General features: G+C 53.8%; 1 long non-coding RNA gene across 1 annotated transcript; it reads left to right on the forward strand.

Moving 5' to 3' along the window:
* Positions 1–9,306: 9,306 nt before the first annotated feature.
* LOC109144426 lies at positions 9,307–12,699 on the forward strand. Its single transcript, XR_002045193.2, has 3 exons — positions 9,307–9,965; positions 10,061–10,190; positions 12,071–12,699. It is a non-coding gene; the product is annotated as an uncharacterized LOC109144426 (long non-coding RNA).
* Positions 12,700–25,499: the final 12,800 nt, after the last annotated feature.

Raw genomic sequence — 25,499 nt, forward strand, 5'->3', positions numbered from 1 at the left:
GTTGGGAATCAAAGATTAACAGACTATCGAGGAGTAATTTCTTCTCCACATGAATTAGCAAATCGTGGGTAATTATTGTGGACAGAGCTAGGCAGGTTCATTTGACTAGGTCAGTTAAGAATAGCCTGGGATAATTAAATTGTCTCTAGAGGCAGCAACAATGCTGGAGTTGGAAAAGGCCCTTTCTCCCTTGCTGTTCCTCTTCTGGATAAATCACACCTGCCCTTAGTGCCATCCTTGGGGGCAGATCTGCACTGGCAGGGGTGGTTTTTTGGTTATTGGTTTGTCTGGCGACAGACTAAACTGATTAGGGAGCGGCTGGACCCAGGACCACAGCCAGGCTGGTCCTGAGTGGCGTCCTGGTCACCCACTCTTGCCATGGGGGCTGCTCTCAGGGCCATCCTTGCCTTCTGCAGGGGGCTGGGCAGGGAGGTGACAGCCATCCCCTCCAGTGTGACAGGTGCTGAAGTGGGTGACACACTCGCCTGGTTTCAGCAGCCTCGCCCGTGGCAGACACAGCACCCCTTGCCTGTGTCCCCCCTGCCCAGCGAGCCCCCATGCACACGGCAGGACCTGGCCTGGTGGTGCTTTGATTTTGCCTTCCCCTACAGGCAGGGAGTGGGATAAACTGTTTTCAGAAAGCCTGGATGAGCGGCTGGAGTCAGTGGTCACTCACACGCCTGTGGCTGCCCAAAAGGAATAACCTCAGCATCCCTTGGGAACTGATCCTGGCATGGGGAGAGCTCGGGGGGCTCCCAGCTCTGTTGTTTTCTCTGGACATTACGTGGACGTGGGATGCACCAAGCACCTCTCCTGGTGCTTGATGCTGACTGGAAAAAGGATGCAGCATCATTAAAAATAGAAGCATGAAAGATTATTTACATTTCAAGAATAGCTGAGGTCCTTAAAGAAACTTCCATCATCCTTTAAAGGCTCTTAGTCAAACGCTGTTCATTATTAATGCCTGTTGGCTTTATTTAGCCTATGACTACAATTATATATTTATGAGGTAATCAGCAATTGGAAATTTCCCTGTAATGGTAACTGGAGCTTGGCATCCAAATAAAATGAACACCATTAAGAAAGTATTGCGGTCATTGGGGTGGATCAAGTGTGCTAATAGCCCAACTAACAGCAATTAAGTCAATTAACCATTCAGACATATGCTGCTCAATTTCCCTGCTTAAACAGCCCGGTGCATCTGCGAAATTTGTGGAACTTATTTATGGTGTAAGCGCCTGCGAGTCATTATTAACCAGGGGAAACAGGGAAAATAAGGGAGGCTTGTAAAAAATTAACTACTGAAGCAAAAAAGATCCGCTAATTGCCCGTTCCCCTCACCACGGGGGAAGGTTTCGTTTCCCAGGATATTTATTTATTACGTTTTCAGTGGCTCTGAGCGGGCCGTGGCACAGAGAGTACAGGCGGATGGGCACGGGGTGATGGAGGCGCAGGATCCGCAGGGACAGAGCCACAGAATGGACCCAGAGCAGGAGAGCAGGAGAGAAGGAGAGCAGGGGAACAGGGGAGCAGGAGCAGTGCTGGGCGCTGTGTCCGTCTGTCCCCTGGGGCTGTGACTCAGATATGGGGGAAAGGTGCAACAGGGGTAAGGAAGGAGACCCTGAGCAGCCCCTCAGCCTGGGCTCACAGCTCCCCACACACAGGGGACACCCTGGGGCTGAGCACCCAGCACCCAGCACCCAGTGAAGGCTCCATCCTCCTCCTCCCAGCCCTGACCCTCCCCAAGCCCCTTGCTTCGCCACGGCTGTGGGTCCCAGAGAGCCCTGGGTGGTGACACAGCCCTGAAGCCACCAGCGTTTCCATCAGCCACCCTTCAGCTCCCAAGTGGAGGGACTTGGTGACACAAAGTGCTTTTCCTCCTCCTTCCCCGTTTCGGTTTCCTGCCGTCTGTCCAAACGAGGATGTTCCAAAGTTTTGTTAAGTGCCTGTTTTAATGAAGCCCATTAAAGTTAACCTGGCCATATAATATACAGGAGAAACCCACCATAAATATAGGTAAATAGAGATTGTAAAGATATATAACCGTGCAGGTGTGTGAGGAGTGATAATGTGCTCTATTTACTGTGCTCCCATAACGGGCCAGTAAAAGATACTGCGCCTTTAATGACTCACTTTCTGCTGGCAGCCGGCACTCACCGTTAGCAAGCTAAGGATGCAGTGACACAAAAAGCTTACAGATAATTAAATATTGATTTTTGTTTTCTAATCCTATATAAAAATTGTCCTGGGTCTCCCAATGGTAGTTTCATCTCACTAGGACACAGGGAGGGCTATTAACCCTATTTGGTTTCAAGCTGTTGTAGAACAAATAAACAGGGAGGCTTGGAGAAGCCAGGCAGAGCCAGCTGCCAGCCCTGTCTGCCCCCCATGGTCTTGCCAGCAGCCCTACACCTGGGCAGGTGACCAGCACTGAGGCATTGCAGCTGCAGGCATTTTGGGGAGGATCACAGCAGTTTTGCCTGGGTTGCTTGGGGTTCCTGTGGCACAGGCACCTCTCAGTGCCCCCAGGAGAGCTCTGGGGTTTGGTGTGCAGGGGGCAGAGTGGGGATCTCCGGGGCATCCTCCATGCTCCCGGCAGAAGGATGAAGGATGCCCAAGCCCGTGAAGGAGGGGCACTTCGTGCATGATCCCCTGTGCAGACCCTACACCGCAGGTCCCTGCTTCTTCCGCTGCATCGCATCTCTACTGTTCTCCGAGGCTCCTAAACCCACCCTGTCCCCAACAGGTTTAGATCATCCCAACAGATTTCTCTGGGAAGATGCTGTTTTGAGTCTCATGCAGAATGCACACAAAACTGCAATGCTCTTTCAGAAAGTTGGATTTCCACTTCTGGAGAGTGTGGCAAGAAGCTGTTTCATGTGAGGAGGTGGCTGGAGGAGTGCAGAAGCAAGGACAGAGGGACCAGGCAGGCCCTGGAGCAGAAGCTGAGGGTACAGCTCCCAGGGCCAGGGCAGGAGCCAACAGGGACTTCAAATGGCCTCATCAAGTGAGACAGCACAAGCCACAGTGTGGGGACTGAGGGCGATTCTGCACCCACACTGACAGCCCAGCCTGATGGCGACTGGAGCGTGGGGAGCAGGGGGTGACCCCGCGTGCCTGCCCCAGCACACGGCCACCTTGCACTGCAGTGAGAAGAAAGGTACTAAAATAATATCCTCTAAGCCTGCCGTGCGTGATGTTTGCTCTCGCTGTTGGGAAAGCAATTGCCTCCAGCAAAGATCTATTTCCTCGGCTGCTCATTCTCGAGCACGCGGCGAGTACGGCGTGCACACTGTGGAGCGGAATAAACCCCACAGCCACCACTGAGTCGCTCATTCACAAACCAAACCAAGGGGCCTCCCCTCCCAGTTATCTTTTCAGAAGCTCCATGCAGCATAACTCACACTGTTTACAGACTTTGGGCTGGGAGTAAATCCTGTTGCTTTACATAATTCCTGTCCTTTGGTAAACTGTGCCATTTCTGAAGGGAGAGAACACCCCCTCCCCGCCCTCCCTCCAATGCTCTGTATAAATGAGGCTGCCGTTCGAACACTCCAGATGAGTCTGATCATGGGGAAAAGAGCAAAACATCCTCCTGAAAAGCTGCATGCACCATTTGCTGAGAAATCTTAAATATTTTCCTTGCAGAAGCCTGTAGACTCAATGCTTCCCATGCCGAGTGTAGGCAACGTGCTGTGAACGCTAAAGCCCGCTCAGCCACGAGGGGCAGTTTGAGAAATAATGAATTCAAGCGTGCCTGAACTTTGTGCTGATCCCAAACATCCTGGGACGGTGTGCTGGGGCTGTGATTCCCTCATTGCCACGTCCACAGGAAGCTCAGGGCTGGCGCCGTCCCCTTGGACCAGCCTCACAGACTCCACTCCGTCCCATGTCCCACCTGGCCTGGGCTCACCTGGATGAGAATCTTCCTGTCCAGCACGCGAGGAAGGAGGGCTGGATGAAGCAGCAGACCCAGGAAATGCTCCTGAACCTGAGCAACCACAAGGTCTCTGGTGGTTGTGTGACTCCTCTCTGCTCCTCTGGGGTTCTTGACTCCGTTCTCATGCTTTCCCACCAGCCGCTGATCCCGGCTCACTCCTCCTCTTGTCTCCTCCAGGAGACCCGGCACTGAGCAGGGAAAAGTGTCGGCACTGCCAAGTGGCTTCCCCAGGGGCACCAGGGGGGTGGGGAGGCAAAGCAATCCCAGCATTGCCACTGCCCCTGTCCTCAGGCACAGCCCTGTCCTGGACATGTGCTGCCTCCCAGCCAGTGACATCACCGGAGCACCTCTCCCACCGCCTGTGGTACTGGAAATCCTGCGGGACCATGACTCTGCCTTCCCTTCCCTCTTCCCCTTTGCCCCCCTGAGCCATTCCCTCATGGGAGCTGTGGACTTGCTGCAGCTCAGGTCTCCATCAGATACTGCAGACTCCCTGAACCCGCAGCCACCCAGCACCCCAACCTGCACTGGGGTCTCCTGGGGAGGCAGCTGCCTGCAGCCTGTGGGGAGTGGGGCCGGAGCTGCGCTGCCAGCCATGTCCTCTGGAACATCACCAGCACAAACATCGGTGACATGCCAGGACATCTGCCCACTCCATCTTCTCTGTGCAGCAAAACCACCCCTGCTCCTGCCAGGGCACAGCCAACGCAGCCCCCACCCCAGGAATGGTTTGTGGGTAACCTGGCAGCTGAAGCGCTGGGGGGACCTTTCAGACACAGCCACCCGGCAGCCGCTGATTGAGACTCAAAAGAAATTCTTTGAGGGCAGCAAGATGTCAGGCAGGAACAGCAGCAGGTTTGAGAGTACAGACGCGTTAGTCAGAGCTGATGAATGCTGGCTTGTCAAGCCTCCCCATTTCAGTCCTGGATTGCCTTTAAAGTTTGCCAAGTCACTTTTCAGCATTTGTGTGGGCAGAAGGAGACGTGCAATTAAGCTGCAATTGCTGCACCAAAGCCGAATACTTTCAAGTTTGTTATTTCCTCAAAAATGACAAAACGCTGGGATCGAGTCAAGGAACAGGACGGCAGCTCCTGTTGCAAAGCCGCCGTCGGCACGGTGCTGCGCTTGTCCAAAGCTGGATCCCGCTTCTGCTGAAGGATGAAGACGTGTACATCAAAAGCTACATTAGCATTTGAGAAACAGGGTGGGGAATGGAGAGCCGGGATCCAAACCCTGCTGGGAGCGCAGGTGACGTGCAGACCGTCGGTGTGTCTGTCTGCAGGAGCCAGCGCAGCCTGCGGGGACACGGAGCCGCTGCAGCACCCAGGGGCAGTGACAGCGTGTGGCACTGGGGCAGGCAGGGGGGCTGGGGGTGGTGGCCGCAGTGTTTTCCCGAGTCCGGATTTTGGGGGTGAATGAGCTCACTGAGACCCTCCGGAGCCTGCCCAGGCCGCGCAGCTCCCTCCACGCTGGGCTGCCAGGAGGGACAGGGCTGGCGCCGCGGTGGGCACTGCTCGCAGCCCCCACGGGCTCTCCATCCTGAGGCATCCAGGAGGGTCCCACAGGTCTCCCACTGCTGGTGAAAAGCCACTGGCCGGGTGGGGATGGACGGCAGCGATGGCTCTGAGCAAGGTGTGTCTGCCCTGGCTGTGGCTTCTGCACCTCTGCCGTGGCACACACCCGGGTACCCCCGCTGTCCCCTCTCTCTCACCCTCAATCCCAGCCCACGGTGCTGCCACCCACCCATGCCACACCCACCCACGTCCTTTTTCTTCTCTGCCTTTCTGGGGTCTTGGCACGGCTGGGATCAGGGTTTTCCTGCAAGGCTTTGGCAGCCTTTTGAGCAGCCAAATAACTATTATCCCAAACATAAAAGGGACAGTTTTGTGGATCCCTTTCCCCCCGAGGTTTCCTGTCAGTGTCTGCAGATGCAGAGCCGTGTGCTGCAGCCCATCCGTCCTGCCCATAAACCATCCCGGCTGCAGAATGAATCGATTTGGAGCCTGTTGGCTGCTAAACTGAATTAATTTCACCCTAAAGGGCCTCACTGAATTGCAGCAAAAACACCACCAAGGGACCCAGGGGCTGGAAAATGGTGAAGTGCCTGTGCTGAGAGCTCATCGGGCATGTCATGATAATCCCCGAGAGTCACCAAGCAGCAGGGACAGGAGTCACCCACTTGGTGCGAAGCTTTTCGGTAACATATTGCTTTTTAATCAGCACTTAAACACGAAATGCTCTTTTCCATCTAATCCCTGCGATGATTTCACAGCAACTCCTCCTGCCACCCAGTTTAATGCAGAGACCGACTCTTTCAGCAGGCAACATTTACCCAAAATATGTGATTTCATTGAACAGTCATTTTCCGCCGCCTTTTTGCTGACTGCACAAAGCTGCCTTTGGGTGCGAGCGGCTCCACTGCCAGCTCTGCTTCCATTCCTGCTGCACACAGGCAGCAACAACTACAAAATATGGAATTAACCTGCACAAATAACCCAACAGTGGGATGGGGGGAAGGAAACATCAGGTTTTGGTAGCGTATCCTCAGCATGTCACCGTGATCCTGGTGCACATGGAAGGGAGTGAGCTGCAGAGTTGTGGGGTGATCCCTGCAAGTGCTGGGATTGGGGGGAGAGCCAGAGCTGGGCAAGGCTTGGCCCTGGGACCCACGTGTGCTGAAATGAAGGTAAACGCAGGAATGAGTCAATTTATTCCTCGGGATGGGAGCACCTTCCATGGATCATGGACAATTCCAGCCACACAAGTGCATGGGGCTCACTGTCATGGGGGCTGCCTGAGCTCTGCTCAGGCTGTCCAGTCAAAATGTCTAAGTTTGGTGAAGTCTGGGCTGGAGTGTGGTCCTGGTGCTCCCTCCCAGGGAGCCAGCACTCGCTGCTGGGCTGGCACAGGCTGTGGGACACAGATATTACCTTAAACAGAGCCCAGTTTATCTTATTCTGGGCTGGTTAACTCAGCCATGGGTTTAAGCATGGCTTAAACTGTTCTAATCCGGAATGGAGGAGGTCAAATCCAGAGACTTACACTGGCTTTAGGAAGTGATGTTGAGCAAAGCCTGCAAAACTCACTGTCCCTGTGAGCACTGAATGGAACTGCGACACCCTCAGAGGTTGATGGGATTTGTGTTGCATCCTGGAGCCCAAATTTCTGATCCATCTTTCTGGGAAAGCTGGTTTTTTTTCCCAAAGCAGAGTGTTCTTCCACACTGGGGCTGCTGAGGATGTGAATGGCAGAGCCAGAAGTTGCTGGGGCTGAAGCCTGGACACATCTGGTCCAGGACAACCTGGGTGCACACCTGGCTCCCACCCTCTCTTTTGAGGCCCTTTCACTACTGATGGTCAAAAATTGAGTCCAGAAACCATCTCTTTGGAAAGTGCTGTTTTGTGGGAACAGACCTCCTGCGGCGACAGGAGATTTTTACAAAGTTTAATTCCAAAGAAAATTGAAACAAAGTATCTCAATAATGCAACAATGTTCTTTTTAACATTTTCCAAATGTCACAATTTGATATTTCACTTCCAAATGTCTTTTCTTTAGAAATTTATACTAGTTAAGAAAATTAAGATGAGATTAGATTTCTTCCCACATTGCCCCAATATAATGTCTGTGGGAGCTCTGTGGCTGGGCAAGGCAGGGCAGGGTGGGCAGTGGGACCCCAGACCTGCCACCCCTGGGGGATCCATCTCCTGTCGCAGCTCCTGGCTTCCCCCCAAAGCCTTTGGGTCTGCAAAGATGCACAGACTGAGATTTTGGGCAGATTGCTGGGCCTGAAAATCCCTTTTGACCTTGGAATAAATACACAGATGGACAGAAAACCAAAAAAAAAAAAAAGATAAGGTTTGATGTAAATCAGACTGGAAGAGACTTGGGGAAAATTCAGAAATGCCCTGTTTGGCACTGGCTTGGAGGAGACTCATTTCAGAACTACCCAGAGAAAGGAAACTCTGTCCTGTGCTTGGAAGAAAAATGCAAGAGAAGGGAGGAGAAAGGGGAAAGCCTGATGGTGGGGCATGGGCTGGCTGGGGAACTGAATCCTAAAACCAACAAGAATCCAGGGCTGCAGGCGATGGGGTTGGGCTGGGGCCTTCTCTGGAGTGGAGCTGTGCTGACCAGTCCCTACTGCCCAGTGTGGGAATGTCCAGTGCCAGGCCAAGGAACTGAGAAGGGAGAGAAGAACTTCTTGTGTCAGTCTCTCCTGACTGTAGAAAGTGATTTCTGAGGGTCTCAGAATATTTTACCTCCAAGGCAGTGTGAAGTGGCAAAGGTGACATGGATTATTGGGGATTTCCTCAGAACAGGGAGCGGGAAGGATCTGTGAGCCCTCAGTGCCAGGGCAGGGGCCACACCAGCACTTCACAGCCTCCTTTCAGTGACAGCTTCCAGCAGAGCTGTAGAAGGCAACGACAGGAGGAAAAACTGCTAAACCCAAGCACGGGCAGGGATCCCTTCCCCACGAGGGTCTGAGGAACAAAGCGCTTCCCAAGCAAGTTCAGCCACAGCCTGTGCACAGGAGCCATATGGGCCGTGGGCGTGCGTGGGCGCCTGGCAGGGCGCAAGTGCCCACTCCTTCCTTTCCCCACACACCCCCGGCACGGCCTGGGAGAGGCAGGACAGGGAGCCGGGAGGGGGGTCTGTGTGTGTCCATATGTGTGTGTGTGTGTGTGCACGCGTGTGCATCCGTGTGTGCAGGCTCTGCTGCAGGCACAGGAGTGTGTGGGCGTGGTGGGGGAGGAGTGTTTCTGTGCTCAGAAGCCCCACTAATCCCCCAAGAAACACTTCTTACATGCGATGTCACTGGCTGTCACAGACGAGCACATCTCTTTTTCTGGGGTGGATCATGACGGCGGTGCAGGAGGGGACACCTGCCCCAAAGTGTGTTTGTCCTCTGGTGTCACTCCGAGCCCAGCCCCACTCCTCAGGTGCGTTTCTGCAGGACACTGAACCGACAGCGCTGTTAATTATCCCAGGACAAGGTTATTGCACCACGATAGCAATGCCCTGATGTATTCCATAGAGCTGCAGAGTGGCACCAGGTGGCATAAAAGTCCAGGCACCCACAGGTGGCTGAGCAGAGCTGTGGGATCCCAGCACTCAGGGCACCGGTGGCACTGCTGGCACATGCTGAGCAGAGCTGTGGGATCCCAGCACTCAGGGCACCGGTGGCACTGCTGGCACATGCTGAGCAGAGCTGTGGGGTTCCAGCACTCAGGGCACCGGTGGCACTGCTGGCACATGCTGAGCAGAGCTGTGGGGTTCCAGCACTCAGGGCACCGGTGGCACTGCTGGCACATGCTGAGCAGAGCTGTGGGATCCCGGCACTCAGGGCACCGGTGGCAGTGGTGGCACCACAAGCTGAGCAGAGCTGTGGGGTTCCAGCACTCAGGGCACCGGTGGCACTGCTGGCACACACTGAGCAGAGCTGTGGGGTTCCAGCACTCAGGGCACCGGTGGCAATGGTGGCACCACAAGCTGAGCAGAGCTGTGGGGTCCCGGCACTCAGGGAGCGCTGGAGTTTTTGCTGGAGTTCACTCCTCCCGCGGGCACCTCGGCTTTCCCGGAACCTGCACAAAAAACGCCCCCCGCACAAAGTCTTCCACTGGCTCTATACAACATCTTCAAAGACGTTTTCCCGCAGGATTTGCCGGGGTCTTTTCAGCTGCAGCCTGCTGCGATCCCTCTCTCTCAGGAAGGGGAGGAAGCAGCCGCTGCAGGTCGCGGCTTGCCCCGTGCGCGGTGCCGGGGATGGCTCTGGCGGAGGCGCAGCGGCAGCGGGGCATCCCCCGGCGCTCCATGTGCGGCTGCCGATAAGAGCGGGGCCGGGAGCCCCGTGCGTGACGGGAATAGCGAGCGCCGCTCCGGAGGCTGTGAAAGGAGCCACGGCCCGCGGAGATGGAGCAGCCTCCGCACAGCAGCAGATAAGGGAAGATAAGGGCAGGCAGCGGGAAGCCACGAGTCACGGGGTGGGGTTTGTACGCACTTAAAGAGGAGGTTGTGCCCGGTTCCGATGGTAGGATAGCAGACCTTTGCTCCTTCTGATATTTGAAAAGGCTACATGAAGGCTTAAAATGTAATTCTAAATTCAGATTCATGTCTCCTCCTCAGCTCCTTCAAAGCCCTAAAGGAACAGTTAAAATTTCAGAGGAAATTTTTCCTTCCTCTGCAGCATCCTCGGCATCACCTTTGCTCGGCAGCCTGTACCAAACACAGGGAACGAGACAATAAAACATGACAGGTATGTTCTGCTGGTTGGAATCCACCTCCATGGACGAGGAAGGAGATCCAAGACTCTGTCGGGGGGGGAATTGCGGGGGTTTGTGTAGCTGGTGGTTTATTTTTCCCTGCTCCAGGGCCAGCACCCAGAGCTTGGCTGTTCCAGTGGGGTTCCCAGCGCTGACCACAACACTGTGGGTGCCAGGTGGCTCCAGCCGGGAAAGGGGGATTCCGAGGGACCATCTCTCCCCACCAAGACTGGGATGAGCAATGCCAATGCCCTCAAATCCCTTCTGTCTCATCCTTGCCCTTGGCTGAGGATGAGCCAAGCTCCGGCCCTGGCACAAACATGCTACACAAGAACCATTCCTGTTCCTGGATATTTGGGTTTGTGGGAACTGAGCTGCTCTTTTAAGCTTAATTTTGCTATTGAGATCTGAAGCTCCTTCCCCCCTCCCCGGCCCCCACAAGAGTGGGGGACAACCTGTCCTGTGAGCCCTCCTGTCCTGCCACCTCCCCAGCCATGGACAGAGCCGCCAGCCAGGCTCTCCCTCGGTTGTGCCGGTATAAATCCACACTCCACGGGGTTATTTCAAATTTATGCCGGCACAACTGAATTGAGCAGGTTAATAAATGGCTCCTCCATTAATAAATGGAGAGCTACTTAAGATCATGAACTTCATGATGATGACAAGGTCGTGCCCACCACTTCTGCCCTCATAACTTCTCCAGCATTAGTACCACTCGCAGTTCAGCTTCCCTGTGTATCCAAAGGCAAGGAGGAAAGATGTCTAAATGTGGGAGTGATGTCCCAAAGCACCCCAGGATGGATCCCTGCAGGAAGCAGAGCTGAAGTGTCAGCACACCCCAAAGGTGGGGGGCCCCTCGGGTCTCCCTTCCCCCCATGACTTTCTCTCCCCCCTTCTTCATGGCTCCAGCTCTTGAAATTATGTCACTCTCTTATTTAACCATCTGGCTCCTGCAAACAAATATAAGTCCTCCTACACAGACCCGCTGGTGAGAGGCCTGATCCTTCCCTGGCTGACACCAGCATCTCTCCTCTGACTTGGGAGAAGCCGCTCCTCTTGGAGCAGCCTTCCCTGGAGAGGCTGCAGCACCAGCAAAGCAGCACCTGGCCCCAGTGTCCCCCACCTCCTCCTCCTCAGGGTGCTGGTGCTGGTGGGTGAGCTCTGCACTGAGCACCCCAAGAGTGGCAGCAGGACCAGGGAGGGCTGGTGTCACCCTGCACCCCAAAATCGGCCCCTGCACCCACCAGCAGTGGCTGCTGCATGGCCGGGGCACGGCGGGTGCTGGGAGGTGCCAGGTGCCACCTGCCCTCCTCCTGGACCCTTTGCAGGTGCTGGTCCTGCCCTGGCATCCCATCAGAACTCCAGCTGGAGCAGCAACAACTCCCAAAGTGTTTGCTCAGACTGAGGTCCTGGCCCTCGTGTGCTCCCAGGACCTGATGGTGTCACCACCGGCACGTCCCACAGGACTCTGTCACAGCCTCGAGGGGTGGCTGCTGTGGGATGGCTCCTGGCAGAACCAGGGAATTCCAAAGGAAATCCCAGACTTTTCTTGTACTCCAGATGTGAACAATTCCTCTCAACACCTCCCCGGGAAAAAAAAAAAAAAAAAAAAAAAAGAGTGTGTGTTTGGGTCAATAAAAGCAGTTGGCTGAATAATGGCCATAAAATATTTCATTCTGACTTTGATTTTGAGAAACTATTAAGGAACAAGATGAATTTGAAAATGAAACCCCAGCAGCCCCTTCCAATGAGGCCCCAGATAATGCTTTAACCTTATTAAAAGGTGTGTGGGGGGGTGTTATTTCAAAGCAAAAACTTATTAACATAGAAATGTTCTTGCAAAAATAGTTTCAGCTTGATACATTTCTGACAGGTAAAAATTGAATTGCAAAGCTGTCAACCTGCTGTGCTTGGACCCTACACCTTAACTGGGGTTTGGAGGGATACAGGTAATGGGGTTTCCTCACATCCAGATTGTGTCTCATGTTCAGAGCTGAATGAAAGAAACATTCTCCAGTTCACAAAACACACGAAAATTAAATAATTTTTCACCATTGGTAAAATCGAAAGTTCTTACAAGCCAGTTCTGAGGCGAGCAGAGCAACTGCTGGTGCAGAAAGCATCTATTTCTTTTTGAATACTATTTCCATATTTTCTTTTGACTCATCAAACAAATTCTGAAAATCATCGAACTATTTGGGTCAGAAGGGACCTTAAATCTCATCTCGTTCCACCCCCTGCCACGGGCAGGGACACCTTCCACTACACCAGGCTGTTCCAAACCCCGTCCAACCTGGCCAGGGACAGGGCTGTCGCAGCTTCCCCGGACACCCCAGCCTGCTCTGACACCTGAGGGGGTGTCAGGGGTGGCTGGTGGCTCCTAGGGCCACTGACCCATCAGAAAGCCACCCTGACCCTGGACAGGGACCCACTGCACTCCCAGAGTGGGAAACTTCCTCCCAGCCCCAGCTCATCCCGGGAGCGGCCGCCCGGTCCTTCCCCTTGTCTATTGGTGTCTTTTGATTACAAGTCTGCTTTGAAGAGACACTAATTGCAGCCTGCACACAATGCTGGTAATTATGCCTATTACATTTTGATTCATTTCCATATGTCAACACTACTACAAGGGGGATTTTGGGGAGGGGGGGGGGTTGGGGTGGGGGCAGAGCACCGTTTTATAATCGTTATTGTCTGCAAAAAAAATAAACCTGCCCAGAGTGTGAGTGAAGTGTTCTTTGTGGAAATTGAAAATAAGATTATAAATAAAAGTCTTCCTCTGACATCCAGAAAATGGACACTTTAGAATAAATTGCCACTGTTGATCAGGAAGATTGCCACCTCCCTTTTACATTAATGAGGCAAAGACTCTTCAAGGCCCTAATAGCAATATGTTGGAGGATGTCATTTCAATAGCTTCTTTCTTAATAAAGCTTGACCCTAATATTCCCTTTGCTGTCACAGGCTTTGTCCTACCAGACACTGCTGTGATTTTTAGCTGCTAATCAAGAGGAAGAGGCGGGGGCGAGAGCAAGTGGTGCAAAGAGCTGCAGAAGCCCCAGCCAAGGGGGTTCTCCTGTCCTCAGCCATGGTGGGACCCTGGCTGGTGGCTGCTGGGGGACACTGTGCTTGCAAGTCACAGCAAGAGGTGTCTGAGCCAGCACCAGAATCCCAGAATCCCACCAGGAACTGCTTTTCCAGGAGTTTATGCTCAACCCAAAAGCCCAAATGTGAGTAATATGAGAAGTGGCTGAGGGAGCTGGGAAAGGGGCTCAGCCTGGAGCAAAGGAGGCTCAGGGGGAACCTTGTGGCTCTGCACAACTCCCTGACAGGAGGGGGCAGCCAGGGGGGGTCGGGCTCTGCTCCCAGGGAACAGGGACAGGAGGAGAGGAAATGGACTCAAGCTGTGCCAGGGGAGGGTCAGGTTGGGCATCAGGAGGAAATTCCTCATGGAAAGGGTGCTCAGGCCTTGGCAGGGGCTGCCCAGGGAGGTTTGGAGTCCCCATCCCTGGAGGTGTCCAAGGGATGCCTGGATGTGGCACTCAGTGCTCTGGGCTGGGGACAAGGTGGGGATTGGTCACAGCTTGGACTCGATGCTCTTGAAGGGCTTTCCCGACCCAAATGATTCTGGGTTTCTGTGAAAATGCCAACCCTGGGTGCCCACTGTGGGCACTGCAGGGACACTGACTCACCCCCACCTGCTCTGGCACTTCCCCTCCTCCTCTGCCTCTATGGCTCATTCCCCTCCAGGTACTGCAACCAGCTGATTCCAGGACTTGCTAAAATGTGGGCAGGCCTTATTTAGCAATCCACAAATACAAGTTAAAAGGGCATCGTGGTTGTTTCCGTAAAAATGCTCCTTGAAAAATCGGGTTCCTCACGTTTGCTGGCGGATCCCCCTCCCGTCACACATTGCATCAGTCGTGTCACGGTGTGTTTGAAAGCACAGCGTAACGTGATGTGACTGGTGCAGCAGGCAGGAGCTCACAAAGGGAGTCTCTCTGCCAGGCATCCAGCCCCTTCTTTTTGATAATCATAGTTTGAAGATAAAAAGAGTTGAGTTTCGTACCAAGCACTGAGGCAGGAGGGAGTTTTTGGAATGGTTATCAGAGAATCAGAGAATACCAGACTGGATTGGGTTGGAAGGGACTTTGAAGATCATCCCATCCCACCCTTTGCCATGGGCAGGGACACCTTCCACTATCCCACGTTGTTCCAAGCCTCATCCAGCCTGGCCTTGGACGCTCCAGGGATGGGGCAGCCACAGCTTCTCTGGGCACCCTGTGCCAGGGCCTCACTGGAATTATGGGGGTAGTGGGCAGAGTTCACTACGAACTTCATGACAACCCCCCCACCTGCCTGTTCCCAGCTCCAGCACTGCCCCCACAGCCCCTGCGCTCAGCCCCTGCCTTGGTCCAGCCCCAGCTGCACACGCAGCTCCAGCGGCTCTGCTCAGCAGCGAGGGAAACGTGTGCGAGGAGAAAAAGAGAAGAATGCAAACAATGCAGCAGTCAGGGTGTGTTAAACCCCCCAGAACTGCCTCCAAAATAATGCAGCCGGTTTTGAAGGCAGCCAGCAGAGGGGTTACTCCTGCCCCGGCTCTGCGGGAGGGACCCTGCGCTCACGGCGATGCTCACGGCACAGGGACAAGGACAAGGACACGTCTGCCGGGCTGAGCCTGCGTCCTGCCCCACCTCCGGAACGGAATGTGGCAAGGAGGAGCGTGGCCATGGGGGAAGTCCTGAGAACGTGGAGAAATGGAGTGAAAAATAAAACGGATTGCTAAGAATCCATGCGGGACACTTCGGGACCTGCCGTCCTCTCCGACGGAGCTGCCCCAGGAGCAGGCACGGCACCAGTGGCGCCCGCAGTGTGCCAGGGCCACGGGCACCCTCTGCACCACAGGGCACCGGTCACTGCAGCCCAGCCAGCCCTCGGGGCTGCTGTGCTCGGCCGGACACCACTGCCCAGCGGGAAGGACATTTCCCACCGCCGGTGCTCTGAAGGAATGCTCCGGAAGATTTCACAAACTAAACGGCTGCTGGGGCTTCGGTGCATGGAGAAGGTCATCATCTCTCAGGATTTCAAGAGGCTCCTGTTTTAAGGAAGTGAAATTTTAAACTTCAAAATGGCAGAAAAGCCCCATTTTCCCTGGAAATAATGGCAACAAAAATTTTTCCTGGATTTGTACCAAACTGGGTTACATAAAAATGAGATAACTTGAAAACATAGGGGGATGTGAAGTGTTTGATTTTTCAGGTTCCTGATCTGAGCCTCTGCACACCCCCAGGCCCACCGGGTTGGGATGGGAGCTCGGGAGATTGCTGCTGGCAGGAAAACAGGAGGAAATATCCAAATTATAATTAGCCAAAAGTTTGTTCTCGAAGCATGACCATGTGAGCTCCCTGCACCCCCCTCACCAACCCAGCACTGCCCAAACCCTTCCTGTGCCTATTCCCAGCCCAGCCCCCCCGAAGCAGCTGCTCCAGGAGGGACCTGGTGGAGCTGTGAGGGTTTGGGGAGAGGAGCAGAGGGATGATGTATTCCATTTTTAATTGGGGCTTGAGAGCACGCAGGCAGCTGCCCACACAGGATATAACCTGGATGTAACACGCAGACTGGTAAAAAGTTTCTGAGAAGGAAACATTATGACTTTCTGCTGCAGCTCACACTAAACACTCCCTCAGTGAAAAGCCCATGATTGGAAGATTCCTTATTTATTCTGATAAGTTATCATCAGTGTCACCGAGCCGAACATTTAGGCAGAACAGCTCCCTGCCCACACACTGTGTTTGCTGCTTAAAAATATTGCAAATAGCTCCGTGGCTTTAAATAAATAAATAGCTAATGAGTCACACCAATCGGAATTGAATGTCAAGCCGGAGGAAGCGCCTGCCTGGTGCCTACCCAGAAAGTTTATTAATGTTTGTTAACCCCGTCGGTGCTGCCCTGCTGCCAGTGAGAGGCGTGGGGCAACCCCTGCCTGCGGATCGGGAGCCACCGGAGGGGAAGGGGTTAGGGAGGGCTCGCTGGAGAGCACCTGGAAGGATAAATATCGTTTGTCTGCTCCCTGCACAGGGCTTCAGCCCGGGGACACGGTGCCAGGGAGCCGTCGTCCCGAGATGGAAGGCACCAGCCTTTTCCTGGAACCAGGAACAGAGCCCTCTTTCTGCTCCTCCTGGAAAAGGTCCCCGCGCAGGGACGCAGTGCCCAGGGAAAGGCACAGATGGCATCACCGGCGGTTGTTTGCGCAGCTGTTCTGGCAGCCCACGGATCGCCTGTGCTGGGCAGTGGGATGGGGACAAGGCGCAGGGACAGGGCCACCCCAAGACAGCCTGCCACCCCCTCATCATGCCCCAAGTCAGTGGTGTCAGGGGGGTCCTGCGAGTGCTGGTGGTGCCAGGGTGTCCCAGCACAGGCTGGGGCTCGGGGCCATGCTCAGTGGGACTGTGGTGCCAGGGCTCCAGAGAAACCCTTGGTGCCCACCCACACGCCCGGGAGTGATTCACCAGAAATGTGAAAGAAATTCAACAGCGGCTGTTGGTGTGCCAGGGAGAGAGTGGGCGCTGGGAGGTGGCACCATCCCGCTCCTTCATTCATCTCTTGCTGATGGAGCTGCAGAGCTGCAGCTGAGCAGCACCGAGGCCGATGAGCCACGTTCCCCTGCCAGGAGCACAGGGATTTCCCCCGAGAAACCCAGCCCATATAAGAACAAAAACCTTTGTACCAGCGAGCAGTTGGAAAACCAGGCTCAGGAGCCGTCGCAGTCGTTTCCCAGCCTCAGTGGACCGATGAGGCTTCCTGATGATGACCCACCTGAGGTCCAACCAGGAGCTGGAGTTTTTCAAAGGGAAGTCAATTTGCTATTAGAAAAATTACTTTACTGAAAGAGCGGTCAAGCATTGGAGCAGGCTGCTCAGGGAAGGGACGGAGTTACCATCCCTGGAAATGTTCAAAATATGAGTGGACAGGCACTTTGGGGTATGGTTTAGTAGGCACGGGGGTACTCACTTGAAGGTTGGGCTTGAAGCTCTTGAAAGTCTTTTCCAGACTTAATGATTCCATGATTCTGTGAACCCAATTGTCAAAAAAAACCCCCCACCCTTTTCAGTCAAAATAGTTCTAAAGGAAAATGTTCAGTGAGTGCCATTTCCTGGCAGGTGGCTGGGTGCTCCCATGGCATGGGAGGAGCCAGGGCAGGGGCGAGGGGGCCCAGGTCTGGCAGCCAGACCCACGGCACAGAGCCGGCCCTGGCACTCGGGGCTGCCCGCTGCTGGCAAAGCCGCTCCAGCCTGGGGCTTCGGTGGGGGAGGAGAGGAAGGAATGGAAAAATCATCACACACATTGCACAGATGGAAAGAGTTTACAGCCCTCCTCACTTCCTCATCCTCGTGGTGTAAATTATACGGACAGATGTACAATCTGGGAAGTTGTCCAGATTTTTCTCTTTTTTTTTTTATTTTTTTTTAATTACTTTTTTTAAGAAGAGGGATGCTAAAACAACACGAGCTGTGCCATGTCTAGTCCTTGGCTCTCGGTGTTGGCTATGGGAGAGAAGAAACCAGCACTCCTGGCAAGTGGTGAATGATCCAGAGAAGTGTGGAGCTCGCCCACGGCACCCTCCCCTAGTCCAGCCCCTCTCCAGCAGACAAGGGGGGCACTGCCAAGGTGCCCTTGGCGGGAAGCAGGAGATGGAACCCCCTGACTCCAGTGGGACCAAGCACCACAGGGGTCCCTGCCGTGGTGCCGGGCTGGGTGGCTGCTTTCCTGCGCTTGGATACAAGCAGCTCCTTGGATATTTACTCAATTGCCAGGAATGAGAGGGAGGAGGTGGATGACAACATGTTTCCAGCGCTTTGCTTTGTGCAGAGATCCTCAAGGCAGCATGTGTGTGTCTGTGGAGGGCTCCGTGTGCTTCTCAGTGCTGCTTCCAAACAAGGATCAAGTCAATTTTCCAAAGCATATTCTCCCCCGTCAAACACTGCTCTCACTTTGGAGACTGTCCATGGCTTTGACACTCCTGTGGGTTTTCTACCCACATCCCTGTGCCAAAGATACCTTGGCATGAGTGGCAGGTTGTGCTTGGCTCCTGCTGGAGGGAAGCGAAGCCGATCACAGAGCCCTTGGGGCCGGGCTGGTCCCCAGGGCCCAGCTGGCAGCTGCCCTTGGCTTGGCCACCAGCGGGGGACAGGCTGGGACTGCAGCACCCCCCCATCCCCACGAGCATCCCTTGTTGTGGCATGGCCACAGTCCCACAGCCTGGCTGGGACACAGGGTCCTGCTTTCTGAGTGCTTTTATGGTGTCTGTCCCTCTGGAGGCCTGCTCCCTTTCCAGATGCCTTTTTAAGACAAATAAATAATTAATACTGAAGAATAAACCCCAGTAACCGTGATGAGAAGTCCACCCTGAGGCACACATCGGTGCAACACTCACCTTGGGGCTGTGCACCTGGGAGGGAAAGGTCTGAGTGAGCAGCTCCTCACTGCCCAGCTGCCAACCACGATGCCACCAGCACGTTTCTGCTGCCCTCAGCCTGTGACACCCTGCTGGGCTCTGTTCCTGGCCGTGTAGCTCCAGCAGAGCCCTGTCCCTGCAGGGACTCCCCGCCGCAGTGCTGGAGGTGGCACAGAGGGAGAAGGAAGGGTCGGAACTGCAAGACGAAGGGGGAGTGACACACCAGGGAGTTCCACATCTGGCTGCTCTGCAAGGAGCCACCCAGGCCCCCGGTTTGGGAATGAATCACTGTGCAGAACCCTGCAGGTGATTAAAGGGCTGGGCGACTGAAGAGAATAAAGGCTTCTTTACGCCTGGCTGCAGTGGGGATCCAGGGCTGCTCGCAGGAATTCCCAAACCCAGCCCTGCTTTGCTTTGTTCTTCTCAGGGACGGATTTTTATTCTAAACCTCCAGAGAAGCAGTGAGAGCTTCAGCCTCACATTGGTCTCCTGTGACCGATTGCAGCACCACAGAAAACATCTCCATGCTCTGGCCACAGTGTTCCCCCTCAGCTCCCTGCCCCCGGGACCTTTCCCAAAACTTGTGTTCCGAGCTGCACCAGCTGCTGGCACCAGAGAAAACAAGTTGCTCCGAAGCAAGGAATAAAATCCGAGGCATCTGTGTGCTTTACACTCTAAACAGGCACTGCCCTGCCACCTCAAACTCCGTACCAAATCACAAGCAACAGAGCAGAAAACCAAATTATTCTCAGCTGTTACACTGCTTAATTTAATATTTCCAATGAGATCCTTTTCCTTCTCTTCAAGAATGAAATGCATATTTGTGCTGTGTCACAAAACATTAGATTTTGTCAAGGCAATTCATTTTTCAGTGGTAATTTGTAAGTGCACACCACACCACACACGGGCTGGGGAATTTTATGGCTTCTTGCAGAGGCAAGGAAAATAAGAAGCACTCAAAGTAGTGATGAGAGCATGGAAAATAAAAAAAAAAAAAAAAGTGAGAAGAGGTGACAATAACAGACAGAGCATTCATCTCTCTCAGCCACACCAGCCTGGGGAAGCAGAGAATACCCAGGGAGTAAACACGGGCGCGGGTGCTCCAAGGCAAACCCCGGCGGCGGCGCTGGCGGGCGCGGAGCGCGTGTTTGCAAAGCGCTCCACAGAATTTCAAACACAGAATTTAATGGGGCATAAAACGGGCTAAATAACCTCATCAGCTTAATAATAAAGCAAATAAAAACCAGCCTGGTTTTCGGCTTGTTACAGCGTGAGGGACTGTGGAAGACAAGGGGGTTCTCTAGCGGCACACGGAGCGCAGGCGCGGAGGATTGGTCCCTCTGGGGTGCCAGGGGGTGCCAGGTTCTGCTCAGATGCCCCCGACTCAGCTGGACGGCGGGGATCCATCAGCTGGCCAGCCAGGGACATCCCAGGACAAGGAGGGATGGAGAGCTGTCATCCACCTGGGATCTGTTGAAAGATGTGGCTGCAACCGCTCCAGACGTGCAGGGCAGCAGCCAGCAGCACCAGGTGGAGGTGCCAGGATTCCAACACCAGCTCATGAGCTCTGCCTTGGCTTCCAGCAGAGCTGGACTCCACTCTCCTCTCCCCCAGTCAGCCCCACAGTGCTGCTGCTCCTGCTCCCAAACCAGGGACGCTTCCCACACAGTGCCTGTGGGTACCAGGAGCAGAAACACCCGGGGATTATCACTGGTGACCACAGCACAGCGCCTGTGTGCTCCCCACAGCTCTGCAGAAAGGTCCCAGCAGGACTCTCCCTCTGCCCCAGTCACCAGGGTCCAGCTGTTTCCACTCCTGCAGTCCCTTCTCCTGCAGCAGGACCCTCCCTCACTCAGCGCATGTGACTCCACACCTCCCAGACATCCCAGGTGAGGTCCTGGAGGCCAGACAGGCTTCAAGACAGAACTTGTTTGGTTCCTGGGAGGAAGGGCGCGATGAGGGAGGGTGATCCTGTAATTAAACTTCTGATTTAAAGGTGAATTATATCACAACAGGGGCAAAAGGAGACCTGAGCGACTGTTTGTTGTGCTGCGCTCACAGGCAGCCAATTAATTAAACTGGCTTCAGGGACTTCCACAGGCCAGACACAGCAGCAGGAACGAATCCCTGCCCAACACACGCCTCGGCCTCCAGCCTTGTCCTGCTTCTCCACCTTTGCCAGGAGCGTCAGGCGCAGCCACAGCTACAGCAGGGACAGGCTGCAGGTGCTGCTGCTCCTGGTGGTGCTGACAGCTCTGGTGCCGGGGTGCTCTGTCAGGATTAAACTGACACTTTGGTGTCAGGAGGGATTTTTTCCAAACCCAGCTCTCTGGCACCATTTTGGAGGCTGTGTTCCCATATCCAAGCTGAGCATGCCGGAGCCCTGGGCTACTCTGCAAAGCCGGGCTGGCAGAGCCGCACCCCAAGTGCCAGCATGGGCATCCGCCCTGCTCCTGGCACTGCCTTCATTCACCACCTCTATTTTGTATTTGCAGCTAGTCTCGAGTTAATAGCAGGTATCCAGCCTGTCAGAGCCTGACATGTTGTGACATACCGTAATGTGACAAGTCCTGAGTGATGCCACTAAACGGGATCTTACTGCGGCAGTGCCAGACAGGCAGCGGGATCGTGCAGGTTGGTACGATGGCCCCCACCTCAGACAAAGAAATAAATACCCATTCCGTGCCACCTGCCTTTGGGTGCTTCACTCGCTCTTCTTGCCACCACCAAAGATCATCCAGAGGGGTTATCGAAAGTTTGGGAAGCCCCCGGAGCCTGGCAAAGCTGGGAACAGCTGGCCATGGCTCTGTCTCCCTCCTCCTTCTCCTCCAACAGCAAAGGACCCTGAGAGGAGGGAGGTTTCAAGGGTTTTTAGCCCCCTATGGCCCGTGTTAGCTGGCACATTGTAGTGCAGCACCTCAGCCCCAGCGGCAGCAGAGCCCGTTTGTGTCCCTGAAGCTCCGGGAGAAAGGAAGGGAGTAAGATTTATAGCAGATTTTAAGGTTAATCAGGAAAATCTTGCAGGCAACTGACTGTATAAGCTGCTATTGCAATAGCATGATTTATAATGCTGAGGAGTGATTGGGAACAGCATGGAGAGCCACAGGAGGAGAAGCCCCATTCGGCAATGCCAAACCCGTTCCTGTGGCTCGGTGGGTACTGGCATGGCCACAGCACAGACACAGTGTCCCCTGTGCCACGGTGCCAGCCCAGGAAAGAGTGAACACCCCTGGCAGCATCCTGACCCACCAGAGCCACAGGAGTGGGACCCCAGCCTGCCTGCAGGGAGGTGTGACCAGGCTGATACAGAAAACCTCTGGAAAACCTCAGGAAAACCTCATTCTCACACAGCACAAAACCACGCCTCTTGTCCCAAAATGAAATTTTGGTAGTAGTGAGGAAAACAAAGTAGAGTTAAAACCAGGTTCAACCTTTATTCCTGTAGCAAGTTTTAAATTATCTGTTGTGAGATTTTAAAAGTCTCAAATGAACTGATTTGTTTCACCCCCAACAATTCTTCTACCAAATTACACACCAGCCCTCCTGGAGTGGGGTTTTCTTGCCTCCCTGAGAATTTTCCTGGAAAAGCCTTCAGCTTTAGTTCCAGCTAGAAGGAAGCTGAGCACCCAAATCCCCATATCCCTGTGCAAATTGACTCTCTGTCCTCCCTGGTGCTGACAATTCCTGTCTCCTCACAGCTCAAACACTTGTGGACACAGTGAATGTGCAGTGTGTAATTAATTACCTTAATGAGTTTAGTGACCTACCTGTGGATAACCACAGCTAAATGCTTCCTTTAATAGCTTCTCCTCCTCCAGTGAGCCAGGGAAGGAGGGATGGGGGAGACCAGGCGTGCCAGGTGCAGCGGCTGCTTCCTCAGCATCTGGACACATCTGCAGCTCCTCCGCATCCCCTTTCCCCGGGGTTTTGGTGGCACTTTGAGGATGTATCCTGGCCCAGCAGCTGTGGCCATGGGATTGGCTTTTTGCTGCTCTTCTGCCATGTTTAATTGCACCAATTTAAATTGGTCTTGGCCACTGTGGGGACATCGGGGCTGGGCCATGGCAAGGGGAAGAAGTGGGGTGGTTCCCAGTGAGGGAACTCATCACAGAATCACAGAATATGCTGAGTTGGGAAGGACCCACAAGGGTCATTGAGTAGGGTCTGGAGAAGCTCAGTCAGTATTTAAACCATATTTCTAACCCAAAATTACCCAGAAAATGAAACCCAGAAGCAGTTCCTAAGCTGGCACAGGAGTTCTTGGGGAGCAGCCAGCGAGGGGACTCTGCTAGTCACTGCCAGTGTTTATTTGCCTTACTTAAAAATATAAAGATTTTCTCTCCAGTTCTGGGCAGGGGAAAGGTTAATGAATTCCTTCGGAGTAAAGAGATCCTCAGCCCTCTCAGCGGAACAAGGTCAGAAATCAATGCTGGAGGTGGAGCAGGGAGGCCAGGTTGGAAAATAATGAAAAGGGGAAAAAAAATACATAAATAAGGAGGCAGGGGAAAAAAAAATTATAAGCTAAACAAACGGCAGGGTGACACTTGCTCAGCTCCCCACAAAGAATATTGAATTATTGTCTATAATTTGGACTATCGAACCTAAATTAGGGCCTCCAGTCTCCAAAGTGCTGCATTGTGTGAGGGTCCAGGAAGGGTCAAACGCTCCTTTGGTTTGCTCGTTACTCGCTCTGATCCCAGGCTGTCATTAGCGGCAGCGGCGCCGCACAAAGCGCCTCACAAAGGCAGCACACATCAATGGTGCTAATTAATTGGATTAATGGAAGGGCAGCACAAATTAGGTCTGGCTTGGATAATTTCAATGAAAACTGAATACCAATCCCCAAAGTCATTGGAATATGGATGAGGCAAATTGAGTTAAAATAGAGGAGACTGCTGCATTCATTAGCCCGCCCACCCTCTGAAGTAGTTGTTTAATATGCAAACTATTAATATGCAAATCAGCACAAATGAAAAAAGTGTGATTTTTTTTTTTTTTTTTTTTTTTTTTTTTTTTTTAAACTCTGCCTAACACAAGCAGCTGCCTGATGTGACAGAGCTGTGCTGCTCCATGCTGGCCGGGGATGGAGGGACCAAGAGCAAAGAGGGGCTTTCATGGCAGAAATTCCCTTCTCGTTCTGCCCTCACTCAGCCATGTGTGAACCAGGAGTAGGAACCTCTTCTCTGGGCACCCTCTGCCAGGACCTCACCGCCCTCACAAGTAACAGTTTCTTCCCAATATCCCATCTAACGCTGCCCTCTGGCAGTGGGAAGCCATTCCCCCTTGTCCTGTCACTCCTGGCCCTAGTCCAAAGCCCCTCTCCAGCTCTCTTGGAGCCTCTTTCATTAAGGAAAGGTGATAAGGCAACTTTCTTCCTCTTTATAACTTCTCCCATGGGAGACTTGAAGAGCTGAGAGCTCTTCACTGAGGCAGAAGTGAAACAACGTTTGCTCCAGCTCACCCAGGGCCGCAGGGGCTCGGGCAGGAGATGCCGGGGCAGCGTGAGACACCTGCTCACGGTTCGTGTAACCCAAACCACCTCGGCCAGCACACGAATCGCTGAATCCATAAAGATTAGCAATAATTCCCAAACCACTTCAGGCTTCATGGTTCCAGCCCCGTAAATTACAGCTCTATTGTGGTGCTTTCCCAGCGCTGCGGTGCCAGTGGCCACCCCCCGACAATTACAGAGCCAGCGCAAAACTTCTTACAAATTGTAATTACCCCTAAGAACTGTTTCCCTCTTCAGCGTCCCTTGCTTAGCAGGTGACCCTGCAATGTTGTGACAAATGCCTTGTTTGGAATGATTTTTCCATCTCTAGCTGCTCATCAAACACGCCACGCTCTCGGGTTTTGGCTGGTTTTTCTTCTTGTTTAAATCAGATAATAGGTGAGATTATCTCACCCCCCACGTTGGCAGCTCACCCTGTGCAGGTGCTGGTTCTTGTGCCCAGCACAGGTCAGGGTCTGCCCAGGTGCCACAGAGGCACCTTCCCCTGGTGCTGCAGCAGAGGCTCCGTGGCAGTGCCACCACCGTGTCACTGTGCCGGGTTGTGGCCCAACAGCGTTTTGTTTCAAGAGAGCAAACTGTCCTGTTGATCCAGGAGGGACTGGATGCGTGTTTCATAGAGGCCACCTGAGCTTCCTCAGGTCCAGAGACCTGTCCTGAGCTCCACCGAGCTGGTTCACAGTCAGCTGCATTTTTGTGGTCCTGATGCAAACCAGAGGGAAAGAACAGAGCTGAAGAGAGCAGAGGAAAGCAAAAAGCTTTTACACAGCAGCAGGGAAATAACGCTGGTGATAGCAGGAGGTATTTATAGAGTGGGTCTCTCCAGCACCCTTCCCGGTCCCTGGTCCCTCATCCTCGGTCCTCGTCCCCGTGGGGTGGGTCGCTCCCTTGATTTGTAGGCGTGGCCACGGCACCGACTAATTACCCCGTGATGAGCTTCACCTGCGTAATCTGATTCCAGGCCCTCTTGGCTAATCGTGATCCGCACCTCATTTAATGAGCCACACCTGCTCAGCCCTGCTCCCTCCAAACACCTGAGGCTTTTCGTGCCCCTCAGCAGCTCCCGGCCCTGAGTATCTGTGGCTTGGCTGCTGCCAGAAGAGGAGCTGGCAGGGCTCCGACAGGGACACACTCCCCTGCCACGGGGATGGAGGGTGGCACAGGGGACACAGAGTGGTTTGGGTAGGAAGGGACCTTAAAGACCACCGGTTTTCAACCCCCTGCCATGGGCAGGGACACCTTCCCTTAGATCAGGGTGCTCCAAACCCCGTCCAACCCAGCCTTGGACATTCCCAAGGATGGGGTAGCCACAACGTGCTGCCAGTCCAGCCCTGCACAGAC

Source organism: Corvus cornix, chromosome 15 (assembly GCF_000738735.6).
Source record: "Corvus cornix cornix isolate S_Up_H32 chromosome 15, ASM73873v5, whole genome shotgun sequence".
NCBI lineage: Eukaryota > Metazoa > Chordata > Aves > Passeriformes > Corvidae > Corvus > Corvus cornix.